The following is a 14,186-nucleotide window of genomic DNA, read 5'->3' on the forward strand; positions in this document are numbered from 1 at the left end:
GAATGGATTTTAACACCAAAGCACTCCTGGTCTGACTATGCATCTGATGTTAACTATGCAGCAAACATGTCAAAAATATCTCAAAATGTCATTAAGATCAGACTATATTGTCTCATAAATCTATGAAATGAAATGATCTGTTACCAAGTCCCAGTCACAGAAGCCATCCAATAAATGCTTGAAAGAGTTTTCTTACATTTGACAGTGACAAATAAGTACCAGTATATGTTTCCTTTGTTTCTACGGGTGTCTCAGACTTAAACATGTACCGCTGCCCTTTTCAAAAACCTCCTACATCTCTGTTTTCCTATGAGTTAGCTTAAATACTAAGCTAGTTTGCTCGCTGTGTTGCTATCACTCACTGATAATTCAGCTTGTGAAATATTTCCCTGCAGTTCCAGAGAAAAGATGAAGCGAAAAAACCTTCGACAAACCTGACAACCGTTTGCTTTGAACATTGTAACACTTTTCGCTAAGTGCTTCACCTGCAGTCAACTGAGAATTGACTCCAGCAGCCAACACAGTCTCTTTTTCACTCCGAACATCGTGATGAAGGGTTGAACACAAAAACTAGAACGTTTGGGAAAATTCTGATTTGTTCGATTTTGCAAATTATGTAAGAGTGCGTGACTAAAATAGTCTTGCAGAGAATGGCCACAACAACAATCTGTGATTTCCATGCAAACTAGGACAGAGAGTGAGTTGAATTGAGTCAGAAATAAAACAAACAAAATGACTCTTTTAATTCTCAAAGGATAGTTTAAACATAGTTTAAGTGGAGCTTTGCCATGTCTTTTTTAAAACATATTACACAACACAGATGCATCGACTATCAAAAGATATAATTTGGAAACATACCATACCTTAACCACGCCATTGTCCATGTAAAACCCGTGACACTTCTTGGGCTGAACGCTCAGCCCCGTATAATCTGTGCATATAGCTCCCATATTTATATTTATACACAATATCTACAGTATATCTCTTGCTATAACCCCTTATAGTCCATACATACATAGTCTTGTACATCTGTGAATAAATATTTATATCTCGTAGAGCACTTCTGGATAGATGCAAACTACATCTCATTGCTTGTACTTGTGACAGTGCAATGACAATAAAGTTGAATTCTATTCTATTCTACAAAGTGGACATATCATTTTTTGGCTGACTGGTGCTGGTGTCTATCTCCGTTGCCAGTCCACCACAGTAGTCAGCATTGCGTTCTATTATTTTTAATATCACGTGTCAATGTTGGTGTTTTTTCTCTATATTTAACCAAATAATCCTAATGCGTTACTTTATTGTCTCCTCTGCACTGCACAGTTTGTTTTTTCAGATATTCTCTGACACATCCCTTTTATACAGGAGCTTGGTGAGCTTATTGAGTTGAACTTTGTAATTTATCAGAGGAACAAACAGCTCAGCCACAGCAAGTTTACCCAGCTTCCATTCCTTTAGTTTTATTGCTTTCTTGCATCTTGAAACAAGCAGCGTCAGTGCAAAATGGCATCAGGATGACGCGTTTGTACCATGAGCTGTAAAATGAGTAATCATTTAGGTAATTCTGTTTGGATAAGCAGTTTCAACTTTTTTACTAAGTATAACATCTTATACTTACCCTTTCTTTGAACGGATTTTAGATTGTCAAGCTGCTAAAAGCACAAACATCTGACTCCATGGAGCTTCTTTGTGACAGCAAATACACAAATTAACCAAGTTGGCATTTTCTGTCTCCACTCACTGTTTTTGCTGCCAGCAGTCATGTTTGATAAAATAGTAACAGTGGTCGGTACTAAAATAAGTATTTACGCACAGGCACACTTTGCTTCATCCTCACTTTTAGCTTTTGTCTCATCCTATAATTGGTAACCTTCAGTATTTGTCTCGGTGTGTTTCGTGCGCACGCGAGCACAGTCAAATGTTTCCCGCTCAAACACACACAGTCTTCCATGTTGCTGAAATTAGTCATTAATGAAACGCTAAGGTTATGCACTTTTTTTTTTTCCTGCATTTGTTTTCCATTAGTCGACCTACATCCAGAAAGCAGGTAGAAAGACTTTTTTTTTTCTTCCTCCATAAATAGTAGCACTTGGAATATTCCTTGTATATTTGTGGCATGTGTGCCGTTTTCCAATATGATGTCTAGACTTAAACCAGGCCTTAGCAGGGAGGGGTGGAGAAATGGATGGGAGCGGGAGAGAGAGAGAGAGAGAGAGAGGCCTGCGCTCTGCCAGGTTTGCGTCCACACTCACCGTGTATCTGAATAAGCTTTTTATATTACTCCTAACTTAGACCAGATGGCCTGCGCACAGCGGGCAGCCGTGCATACATATTGGAACGCTGTTATATGTGCATGTTGGTGCTTTGCTCTCAAGCAGCAGCAGCATGCAAACTTATGATCAGATCTTTGCGTGAATGTTTGTGTCCTTGCGTGTTTTTGCCGGTGTGAGCTGAGGTGCAGCTGTGTGGCGTTTGCGGCCTTGGATGCTGTGCCTCTGCATTGACAGCATGCTTCCCCCACCACCTCTCCTAACCTCCCATCTCCTGCCCCCCCCCTCCCCACACACCCGCCTCCAGTCAGTGGTTTCCAGCTCTTCACAGCAGCAGGCCGTCAGCCAGCAGCACTCACTGCTCTGCTATGAAATGCAAGTTTTCTGCCCGTGGTGCCTGTATTTGATCATTTCTCCTAGCTTTTGATAAATGGCTTAATGAATGATAAAAGACAATAAATTTGACATTATTGTAGGATATTTCGTAGCATATGTAAGCGTTTTTTGATAAAACAATGGCTACCAAGACGTCATAATGAAACATCTGTAAACATTGTCCTATGTGTTATTTGAACTTCTGTCTCTGTGTTGCTGTACAGGGTTGCTACACCGTCTGCATAATTCTGGAAGAGCCTAAATGTTGATTCAAGTATTTTCCAGATCTGTTTGCCTATCATCCATCCGTCCGTCAGATTAGTCAGATTAAGGTTTTAAAAATCAGGATCCATTGTAAAACTTTGTTGTGGACTCGAACGACACTCTCTGACTGTAGTTTAGCTTACTGCGCCGTCCAAAACAAACAAAAAATTATGTTCCCATCCTTTATTTTCTTCTCCTCTCCTCTCATGGGTTTATTGTTTTTCCTGCCTCTCTGACCACGCCGCTGCCAGATGCTCACAAGATGGGATTATCAGGGAAAACGTTTGCGCCGCATATTTCTCACAAGGGCTCTCTCTGGCCAATTACTGTCTTGATGGAAGCCAGAGATTCTCACCAATTACATGCATTTTTTTTCTCCCCCCCCCCCACCTCGTCTCATGCGTGGACGCCGTCCAAAGCCTCTGTTCGCTCTGTCACAGTGCAGTGTTTTCTCTGGCACTGGCATTACCAATGTCCGGAGAAGTGGCACGTAGAAACTCGGGGCTCCTGTTTGAAATTCAGGCGAGCGGAGGGGCTTGATATGCGTCGAGAGGAAACGTCACGTGTCCCACTTGTTTCTTAAGCTCTCAAAATGGTGAATTGGAGGCATTACTCAAATTTTTAAAAAGCCCCAATTATATGTTTGACTGGCAAACAAGGAAATGGGTAGTTGTGCTTCTGGTGAGATGAGAAGCAAAAAATTAGGGAAGACGGGAAACATTGTTGTTTGGTGGAAAATGTAAAGTAGAATCACTAACAGAGCTGGCCCTCCAAGTGTTTTTATTCACGTCCAGTTCCTCGGTGGTCTGCTGTTGGCTTGTGTAAAGCCCCCCAGCTTTATATGATCTGCCTCCCAAATAAAAACCACGCTCCAGAAACGAAGGTGAAGATTTTTCAGGCGAGCTGAGACCGTAAACTTCTCCTTCGCCTTGGACCACAGTTGTTTTGTTGCTCTGTGTGGTTTTCCAGTGAGGCTTTTTCCGAGCTCCGATCGCCTTTTTTTTTTTTTGTTTGTTTGTTCTGCAGATGGACCCAAACACACGTTTAAATATGCACACGGGCCATAAATGGGGAAAAACAAGTGGCTTCTCCACTTTCACCTTCTTATTTTAGCTGCAAGTTTGCAGCTCATCTTCCTTTAGTTTTATTTCCCAATCAGGCGCCTCGACCGGAGAAGTGAGTCACGGCTCACCAGATGCTGACACCCAAATATATTAGCCTCACATATGTGTCAGTGTCTTCCGTCATTGTTTTATTTTTCTTCAAAGTCCAGAGTGCCCTTCAGCAGTGTTCACGAAGGTCTGCTACAGTTGCTGTATTTTTTTTCTCCTTAAACAAGTTTCTTTTGTTGTAATGTCTAGTCTTTATTATATATTTCTTAACTCCTCTTAGCTTTGTGCAAATGTCATTCTTCATTTTTTTCCCTCCTGTGTTTGGGTGCCTCAAATTTTGTGTTTGATCAGTTATGCTGTCAGTGAAATATCACTCAAATGCAACAAAACAATAAGTAACAGTCTCATAGGGTTTTGTTTTGCTGTAAAAACACTTTTTTTTAGACTTCCGTGCGCAACTATGACAATCCCTCTGAATCAGTGAATCCTAAAATGCCACGATTTTAAACAGTCGCCAGGCATTATATTTTGTCCGATGTGATTGGCTTAAAAAAAAAAAAAGAAAGAAAAGGAGGCCATTCTTCTTTGGACAGTTTAATAATCATTTCATTTGAACTGACTCACTAACTTACTTATTGTCCTAATTTTTCTAAACTCTCCTATTCCTATGATTCTTGTCCTTTTCTTGAATGCAGCGGTTGAAATTTTGTTATAAATTAATGTCTTTATTTTGTCAATCAGTTGTATTGTTGTTGGACCTTAGCTTAGATTGTACAATGAAAAAAAAAAAAGAAACAACTTTTCTGATGTAGTTGATGATGAGTTTGCTTGTCTTTATTGATTAAATTTATAGAAATTACAAAAAGTAAAATGCAATTTTTCTTAAAAACAAAAACATCTAAAAAACTCTTTGTTTTTTCTTGACCTTGTGCATAACAGGTCAGTCAGGTGGCAAACCAGAAAGTCTCTGTCTGCATTTTGCAAATTGGATTTTTTTTTTTTTTTTGTGATCCCTGAATCCCTGTCCTTCTTGCTCTTTGTCGCAATTCAGGGGAAACGGGATGGCAGTGATTTGTTTACAGGCGCTCTCCGTAGACCTGTAGTTGCAGGTACTGATAATGGCTGCTAATTTCACAGGCCCTGTGGGATGTGTCCCCGTCACCCCGCGGCCTGCTGTTGTCCCAGAGGGACATTTTGGGCGACCAAGAAGGGACAAAAAAGTGAGCAGTTGGCTGATTAGCTGGTCTTGGCTGTGTATGCTCGTCTGAGTGCGTCTACGCTTGTTTGTATGTGTTTGCCTCTCAAGCGTCAGCCTTTGAGACATTCTCACAGTACACAACTTGAGTATAAATGACTTGTGTATAAATATATTTGAGTGAAAATACCACGGTTTGTTTATATTACTGTATTAGGACAAAGCATTACACACAAAGCTGTAGAGCATAATCTTTTATTTAAAGTAGAAAAACAACAATTATTCAAACTACATGACAATAAATTAGTTGGAGGACCTCGGGCGTCACTGCAAAATTGTTCTCTCTTCTGTGCAATGATCAAATAAACATTTAAATTCAATATATTACTTATTTTGATTTTGATATGCTCACCTATACACCAAACACCTGTTTGATTGAACTGTTGTTTTCATGTGCCTATACGATTATTATACAGTTTTGTTCTGCGGCTTGTTAGTCAGGCTATCTGCTCTGGTAAAACAGCTGACACTTCATACCATGACTATATGTAATTTTTTGTCTTTCAGTCCACTTAACGGCAGTGCACAGCAGTAGGTGAAGGAGGGTCTGAGCTCCATTACTCCTTGTTTCACTTTCTCTGACATGTGCTTTAAACTTTAGGACTTTAAAGAGTCACAAAAGGATGCCAAAAATTGTTGTAAATGCAACTTTTTTGCAGCCCTGCTCCTGGTTTTTGGCTAATGACTACTCTCGGTGGGGTTTGATGTGGATTTATTGTCCAAAGCTGCCAATTGAAACCTCTCAGTAAGCATTCTGTTGTTGGGGAAGAAAGAGACTCCTAAGTCTGGCTGAGCACTGGTAAATTATGTCAGAGCAGAGGCTCAGGAAAGCAAGTCGCATGTTTCTCTATGAGTCAGATTCATACCACCACTGGAAGTTGAATCCATTTCTCCTCTTCCTTCCACAGGAGATACAGCGGTGGCTTCATCCCACAGCTGGGCTTCACGGTTCTGCACGCGCTCACTCCTTTTGCGATGAGGAATGGCTTCTTGTGGGTTTTATATATTTAGCTCTGTGGGGTTTTTTTTGTTTTTTTTTCTGCTCACCAACAGCCAAAGGCATCTTTAAAAGAACGAATCCATGAACCTTTGGAGGTTGAGGTGACGAGTAAATATGGACATTGTTACTGACAAAACTATTTTAACTCGAATGTAGTGTACAATGACGGATGATAAATCAGAAAGAAACCAAACGCACGACGGACGTACAAGATTGTCCGGCCAGAAAACCATTATTGCAGATTTTATTGTAAGAAAGGGGTTATAGTCACGATAGTCTTTCACAGCCACGACCAAAGACTGTAGCTGTCTCATTTGTCTTCCTCTATACCTTTTCTGTTTGCTCTTCATCTTTCTTCAACCCACCCTCCCACCCGCCTCTTCTGTCTCTCTGTTGTTTACACCCCATCTCCCCCTTCCCTCCTCCTCCATGTGTCTCCATCGCTCTCCCAACGTGTCATTAAGTCTAACCTCTCTGGCGGTGTCAAACCAAAGCAGGCCAGGCTGAATGGGAAGATGGAGACAGACGCAGATGGGAGACTGGGGCTTTACAGGCCATCATCTCCGTGCTTGTTTTCGGACCCTCCGGCGTTCTCTGCGTCTCGACGTTTTTGCCTTACAGGCCCAAACGTCCACTTCTTGCCTCATGTTATAAACACCTTGTGGAGTCTTGTCATCCCCACCCTCACTGCAATGTTTACCTCACGGAGCAGACAATTTGGCTGTAAGAAAATCCCCCCCCCCCCCCCCCCCCCCACCACCACCACCACACACACACACACAAACTCCACACACATTAAAGGCAACATCATGGTAGAGCACTGTGAAATCACTCACCAAACGGTACATTTTAAGCGTCACACTTGTTTTTTTCCCTCCAAGAGATTCTCCTCTCTGTTTTTTTCTCCCCCCCCCTTTCATCTTTTCAGTTGGACGTCGTGGGAAGATCCGTGCAGATGTGAACAGATGCAAAATTGTCTCTCTGTTAGGGCAGTTTTCACCCAAAGCCAGAGCTTTTTATTTGCTCATTGCGGACACTGTGATCAGCAGGCCACCTCCGTGAACAATGTCTGTAAAGCAAACAGTGCCATCTAGTGGAAGGAAGATCTAAAATCGTTCACTTTCTCATATTTCAAGTTGCAGCAAATCTTCTATTTGACATATACAGGATTCGTCAAACACATTCAGAGATGCGGTTCTTTAAAAAAAAAAAAGCCACCTGGAACTTCTCCTCTACAAGCTTTAGAGTCTCATCTGATTAAGAGGGGGATTGTGATTCTCATAAAAGAGGGTTTGAGGTCTGTCTGGAATTTCCTTGCAAACCTAGAGTCTATTTTTAATTTGCTACCTTTTTTTCCCTCTATTTTCTCTTCTTCCGCCACTTCCTCCACCTCGTAAAGGCAGTTAATTAAACTCCCTGAGATAAAGCGCGTCACGTGGTGGGAAAAATGCTGCAGTTGAGACCAGTTTACATCTCCCTGTGGAGCGATGGTTTAGAGAGGAACTACGCTAGCCAGCGTTGTTTGTCAAGATTTCCTCTTGACCTGTCCCGTTTCTCTTCACTCGAATTTTTCTGATGATAATATCTACATGCGTGACCACAGGACAGGGTTCGGTTTGGATGCGGGTGATTCTGCTGCTTGTAAATTACACCTCTCGTTCCTTGCCCAGGTTTGCGAGGGGGCAGCACGTTTCATCAGGTCAGCTCCTACTACTTGAACGGTAACAACATGAGGCTGATTAAAAAGATCTAGAGCACCCCCACCGGCTGCTGTTGAGCTGTAAAGGTCAACCGAGGTGGAGGGGGAGAAAAATAACTCTTTATATTAACACATTCAGTGGGTTAAAAGAAACCCACCGAATGTGGGCATTCATTCATCACAGCCCTCTGTGAATGCGAGTAGTCGTCACACTCACAGAGGGCTGACTAAGTCCTGGCCTGCAGGCACCCGTCTGTTTTTGACCTAATGAAGTTACGTGTGTTTGTGTGCTGAACACGCACTAAAAATTTCGTTTTGTTGCTGTCTTCCTACCAGGTGGCATCTAAATAACAAAGCTGGGTCCAACCGACCATAGTGTGCAGTGCCATGCAGGCGTATTTATACCTCATCTTGTCACATTTGTGTTATCACAAATCCTTTGGAGGAACATACGTGAGAACATTAACTTTTTAAGTGGAAGGAAAATTCCACTTTTTTTCTTTTAATTGCGGTCAAGTTCCAGACGAATTCTTTGTCCGGTTTATCCTTGCAGAATAAGCTGGAGAGCTTCAATGAGAAGCAGTAATCGGGCTTTCTGTGACTGCCATTGTAGTCAAGTCCATCCGTCTCCTTATCAACTCTGACCAGCTTCCAGGTCTCCGATATTGAAAGGCATCTTCACAGCATGATGCTGCCACAGTCGTGTTTCACTGCAGGGATGGCCTGATTACGGTGATTTGCAGTGTTTCCGTCTGACAAGCGATTTTGCATGTAGGCCGTAAAGCTCTTGTTTGGTCTCATCTGTCCCACTTTCTTCCAAATGTTTGCTGCGCCCCTTGAATGTCTTGTGACAAACTGAAAGCATTTCTTGCTTCATGGTAAATCTCTAGCTTCAAATATTGTTTTGTAACCTCAACCTGCTTTGAACATCTCCATACTCTGCTTGCTATGTTCTTTAGTCTTTATGATCTTGCGAGTTTGAAATGTTTTTTCTAAGATTCTATATAAAAAATAAAAAAAAATTGCTTGCACTGGATTTTATTTAGGACCATCATAGTATGGTGAGGTTAAAACAAAGCTCTTAAATTTAAAAACAATTTATTCTCATCCTTCCACTTCAACCATAAAACTAACCGAGGCTTGTAGTTCTCATGTGACAAAATGTGAAAAATTAAAGGACTATGAATCTTTATTTCTATGGTTCTATGGTTAGTTGCTTCAAATGCATATCTCCCCCACTCATTTAAACCTTTTGCTGTTTTTCATTCTTTTCCTTGGTACGTAGCTGTAGGCCTTCCATCCCCCCCCCACTTCTTTCTTGCTTTCTGACTCTCCTCCTCTGCTTGTCTTTAAGAAACCATTATGACCTCTCTGCACATGGCTCTGGGCCACTAGTGTAGCCTTATGATGCTATCTGAAGTCTTATCAGGGGTGTGGAGCCAACCCGACCCAGGCCAAGAGCCTCTTAGCTTTACAGGGTGTTCCCACCATGGGCAACCGAGCCTCAGTTTGGCTCGGCCCGTGATAGCTCAGAGCCAGCCAGACCTCCACAGCCACCACCCATCCCACCCTCCGTTCCCTGAGTCTTTAAGGCCCCCCTCAGGGAGCGCAAGTGCGCAGCCCCACGCACTACCGCCTGGCCCACAAACACATAGTGCACACACATGTCTGCGTGCACCGTGTGCATATTTTTCAACAGTTTGCTCATACGCACAGGCATTCAAATATATCACAGAGCCAAGCATGCACAAACGTGTATTAATGCTGATTAACTCCTTATGTGCAACTGGACCCACTGTTTTGCCTTTGACACAGCGCTACAGAGTTTAACGCCTGCACAGCGCTGCAGACATATCACACTGTTGCTGAGTATTAAAGATGTTTGTCAGACTGACTGTCTCAGAGTACTTTGACGATCATGGCTGCATCTTCTTTAGTGGTTTATAAGTTGAAGATATGCCACCTTTGTAAAAGATTTATTAGAGTCAATAAGAGCAATGTCTGTTTGTGACAGTTTGTTGCTGTAGCTGGATGTTTATCAGTGGCAATGGTTCAACAAATGACTGTTGCCATAAATCTTTTAAGTATAAAGCCTACTGACCACAAGGGAGGGCAGTTTTACATTTACAAGCATCATCATGACTTTGGTGAAGTCATGACAGGCTGCTGATAATGAATATCTAAGTAGTGCTTTATTAGACAATCCTTAGTTTAGATTTGAATAATCAGATTGATGTGCGTTATGTCAGGGGTTCCTGATTTATATCCGCAATAAGAGCTCTGTCTCCCTTTTCTGTCAATCTCAACTTTGGACACTCACATCCCATTCTATTATCTAAAGTCAGTTCACTAATTTCTTTTTCATGTATCAGAAACTCTTTCCAGTACATTTTCTGTCTTTACCTATCTCTGGAATTGCTTTTTCCAGAGATAAGCTGTCTGAATTTCCACAGAATCAAGAAATCACACTGAAGTAGAACCTTTATGACATATTGATCTCCAAAAGCAACACTTTGTGGTCCGATCTAAAAAATAAAAAAAATTCAAAAACAGAAACCAAATCACTGGCGTCCATCAGTCTGGGAAGGGTTAAAAAGCCATATTTAAGCCTTCAGGACTCCAGCGAGCCACAGTGTAAGCCAATAGCCCTCAATGGAGAATGTGTAACAGTGGTGAACCTTTTGAGGGTTGGCCCACCAAACAAAATTACTCCAAAATGGCATCTTTGACTCACCCAGGACGTCACAAAAGAGCCCAGAATAACATCAAAAGTGCTGCAGACCTCACTGTCTTCAGTTCAACTTAGAGTTCATGATGCAACAATAACAAAGAGAAGGGAGAGCTTCAAGTTTCTGATCAACATGAATGCAAAGGTCTGTCTCGCAGTTCCAAAGAAACATCACAAAGATCCTGAGGACCTTTGGAAAAAAATTTCGTTGACTTCCATGATTGTCGTTTTAATATGCAAATTTGATGCAGGTGCCTCTTTGTAATTGGCGGATCTGGGAAACGGATTGCGGATAGGTTACTAATAGGTGATGACGTATAAGATGATGCTGCTCGTCATTCATCCCAACCAGCCACACCGTCACCTTTGAAGCACCTATCAGTGAACACGTAGAGTGTCGTATCTTGCATTGAGGCCTTTAATTGACAAGACAAAAAGTAGAATATTTCCAATGATGAGTTGCATTACATCTGGTGTAAGCTACGACAGCATTTCAGAAAACGAGCATCACACCTACAGTCAAACCCGGGCCTGCTTTGCTGTTTGGGACCTGGACGACTTGCCACAAGTGATGGAAAGAACAGGAGATCCTGAAGAAGAATGTCCTGCATTCAATTTGTGGCCTCAAACTCAAGGATACTTTGGTTATGTAAGCGGACAATGATCCAAAGCACACCAGCAAGTCAACCTCTGAATGGCTCAAACTAATATACTGAGACATTTTGTGCAGATCTCAAACATCTATCATCATACCAGTATGACGTCATGCTGAAGCCACTAGAAGAACATTGCCATCAAGTAATTTTCTTGCCACAGTAGAATAGAATAGAACAGAATAGAATAGAATAGAACATAATAGAGTAGAATAAAATAGAACATATTGTCCTATGTGGTCATTGCATAAGATATGCTATGAAACTGAGATGGTTGTGGTAAAATAAAGGAGATTAAAAAAAACAAACAAATGAAATAAAACAATGCAATGCAACTGAGATTGCACTCAATGGTAAGATTAATGTTGCTCAGATTTATTTGTGCTCTGTTGAAAATTAGCCAAAAGAAATAATTATCTGTTTCAGAAATTAATTCAGGTATCAATTTTTCACTCGCTGAAAACAATTTTGTCTGTGTTTTAGAGTTTAATTTGATTATTAATGTAATAATTTGCAGGTGTGCAGCACTCTATTCACAATTCCAACAGAGAGTGAAGTCTATGTATTTGAGTAAGGAGACAACACATTAAATAAACTAAAAGGATTTATAAAAATGAAGGAATCCCCAATGTCTCCAGACTCCATCAGTGTCTGTGTGTGTATTTATGATAGCTGGTGTGTCAAGAGCACGTATTTGCCTCACGTGCTCGTGAGCATTACCTGCACATAATCCTAGATATATGCATGTGAGCGTGAGTGTGTGTGTGTGAGAGAGAGAGAATCAGAGAACATACCTCAGGGGTAAGTTGAGCCTTAGCGGGGTGAATGGCTCCAGTGTAGGACGACTTTGTCACAACCCCAGCCTGCTGCTCTTTGAATAAAGAGGGTCAAACAATGCTGACTCCACCACTGTAAGCCAACCTGCAGTCAACCTGTTCATTTTTCACCCGACAATAGAAAACGTCTCGAGTTACGACTAGCTGAAGCGGCCTCTTAAAATCCATAACTCTCCAAGACCCTATTTTTTTGTCCTGCTGTCCTTGATGTGCTCTGGCACTTCTACTTGTTACTCACAACCAAGTCTCAGACCAATACCACGGATGTAGGCTGAGGTAAAATAAATAACAAAGGCCTTTATCATACAACATGCGGACCAACTCTTATCAATAGAATTTTCCTGCTCTGACCCACATTTTTCCAATTACTACTTTTGTGTTTGTTTATCACATGATGTCTAAGTAAGACCCACTGAAGATTGTGGTTGCTATGTAACACAATGTGTTAAAGTTTCTAAGGTATCATTTCTCACCAGGTACAGACAATTGAGCTCAGGTCTGGAAAAAGTATTGACTTTTGACATGGAAAATGTGTTGCACCTCGAATTGCACTTCTGTTCTCATCTGTATTTGTTTCTGTTGTCAAAGTGTGTGGCAACTGGAAGTTGTTCTTCACTATTGATTTGTTGTGCATGATTTTTATCTCATTGCAACTTTTGGCACGGGCTGTTAGAGGATTGTCACAGTTTGTGTGCCGCAGTTTCATGATATTATGGTTATTTGAGATGCAAAGATCTCAAACAAAAATCAAACTATCTAGTTGCTGGTCTAATTACGTTGATTTTTAACAGGAGAAGTAAACATTTGTTTTGCTGCGAAAAATAATATATGCATTGTTACTATTAGGCATTTATGACTTACTTTTAGCCAACCAATTTCTAAGGGTAAGCATACCACTACTGTTATCATCACTTTTTTAAATAAAATGTCAGAAAAATTCAAGTCACTCTCGTTCTAGAAAAACCAAAAAAAAAAACATTATAAATGTTAACATGGAAATAGTTTAAGAGACCAATAAACTGAAGACATGTTTCACTATAAGCCTTTTTCTACCTGTCATCACTTCTAGCTGTTGCTGCACTCCATCTTCAATAAACACCTAATTCATATTGGATGACAAGGTCATTGTTTTATGTCATCTAATCCTAAAACTTTAACACTTTTGGCAATGTTCTAAGACCCATAATAATGTACTAACACAGGCATTCCTTTGTATCTTGGATTAAACTATTTTATTTCCAGACTTTGGTACATTTAGCCCGTCTACCCAGGCAATAACTTTCACTTCTTTGGTACAAGTCTTTTAGTTTGCTCATGAGGAGAGCCAAAATCTTTCGAAACTTTAGCTCCAAAAATTCTTATTTTGTCTTTTCTTTATTAGCGTTAAGGCTCTGGCTTTTAGGGCCCACGGTACCTCAGGAAAGGTTTCTACAGTGTCTATATAATGACTCTAAAGCATCAGACATTTTCAAAATAAGCCCAAGATTCCTCTTTCCATCCAAATCAAATTGGATCTCTTATTTATCTTAGAAAGGACAATCCCAGTTAGTATCATTCATGATTCATGGCAGAAAACTACTGTATGTGTCTCAGATTCCCCGGCTTTTATTGAGTCTGCTCTGTGGCTGGACGAGTGTGCACATAATTTCTAGCCCCGGCCCAATACACCACCTGATTATTATTTCTCGGCAATGGGATACTTTAATAGCCCTCTCGGCTCCCCTTGATTGGAGATGTGAGTGAAAATAACCCTAATATTCAGAGGAGAGAGGTGGGTGAGGGGTTTTTGGCATTCCCAGGGCACCAAGAGCCTGGGAATTCTAGGACTCTCGATGAGCTTTAAGGAGAAAAAAGTGTCCAAAGATGAAGCATCTCTATTATGAGTGAATGACGCGATGGAAGCACTGGACTGGATTTGTGGCTGTGTCTGTATTTTCACACGGAACAAAGGCAAAACCCACCCCCAAAAAAAAACTGTCTGTGATTGTTGT

The sequence above is a fragment of the Xiphophorus couchianus genome, chromosome 13, assembly GCF_001444195.1.
Source record: "Xiphophorus couchianus chromosome 13, X_couchianus-1.0, whole genome shotgun sequence".
Taxonomy (NCBI): domain Eukaryota; kingdom Metazoa; phylum Chordata; class Actinopteri; order Cyprinodontiformes; family Poeciliidae; genus Xiphophorus; species Xiphophorus couchianus.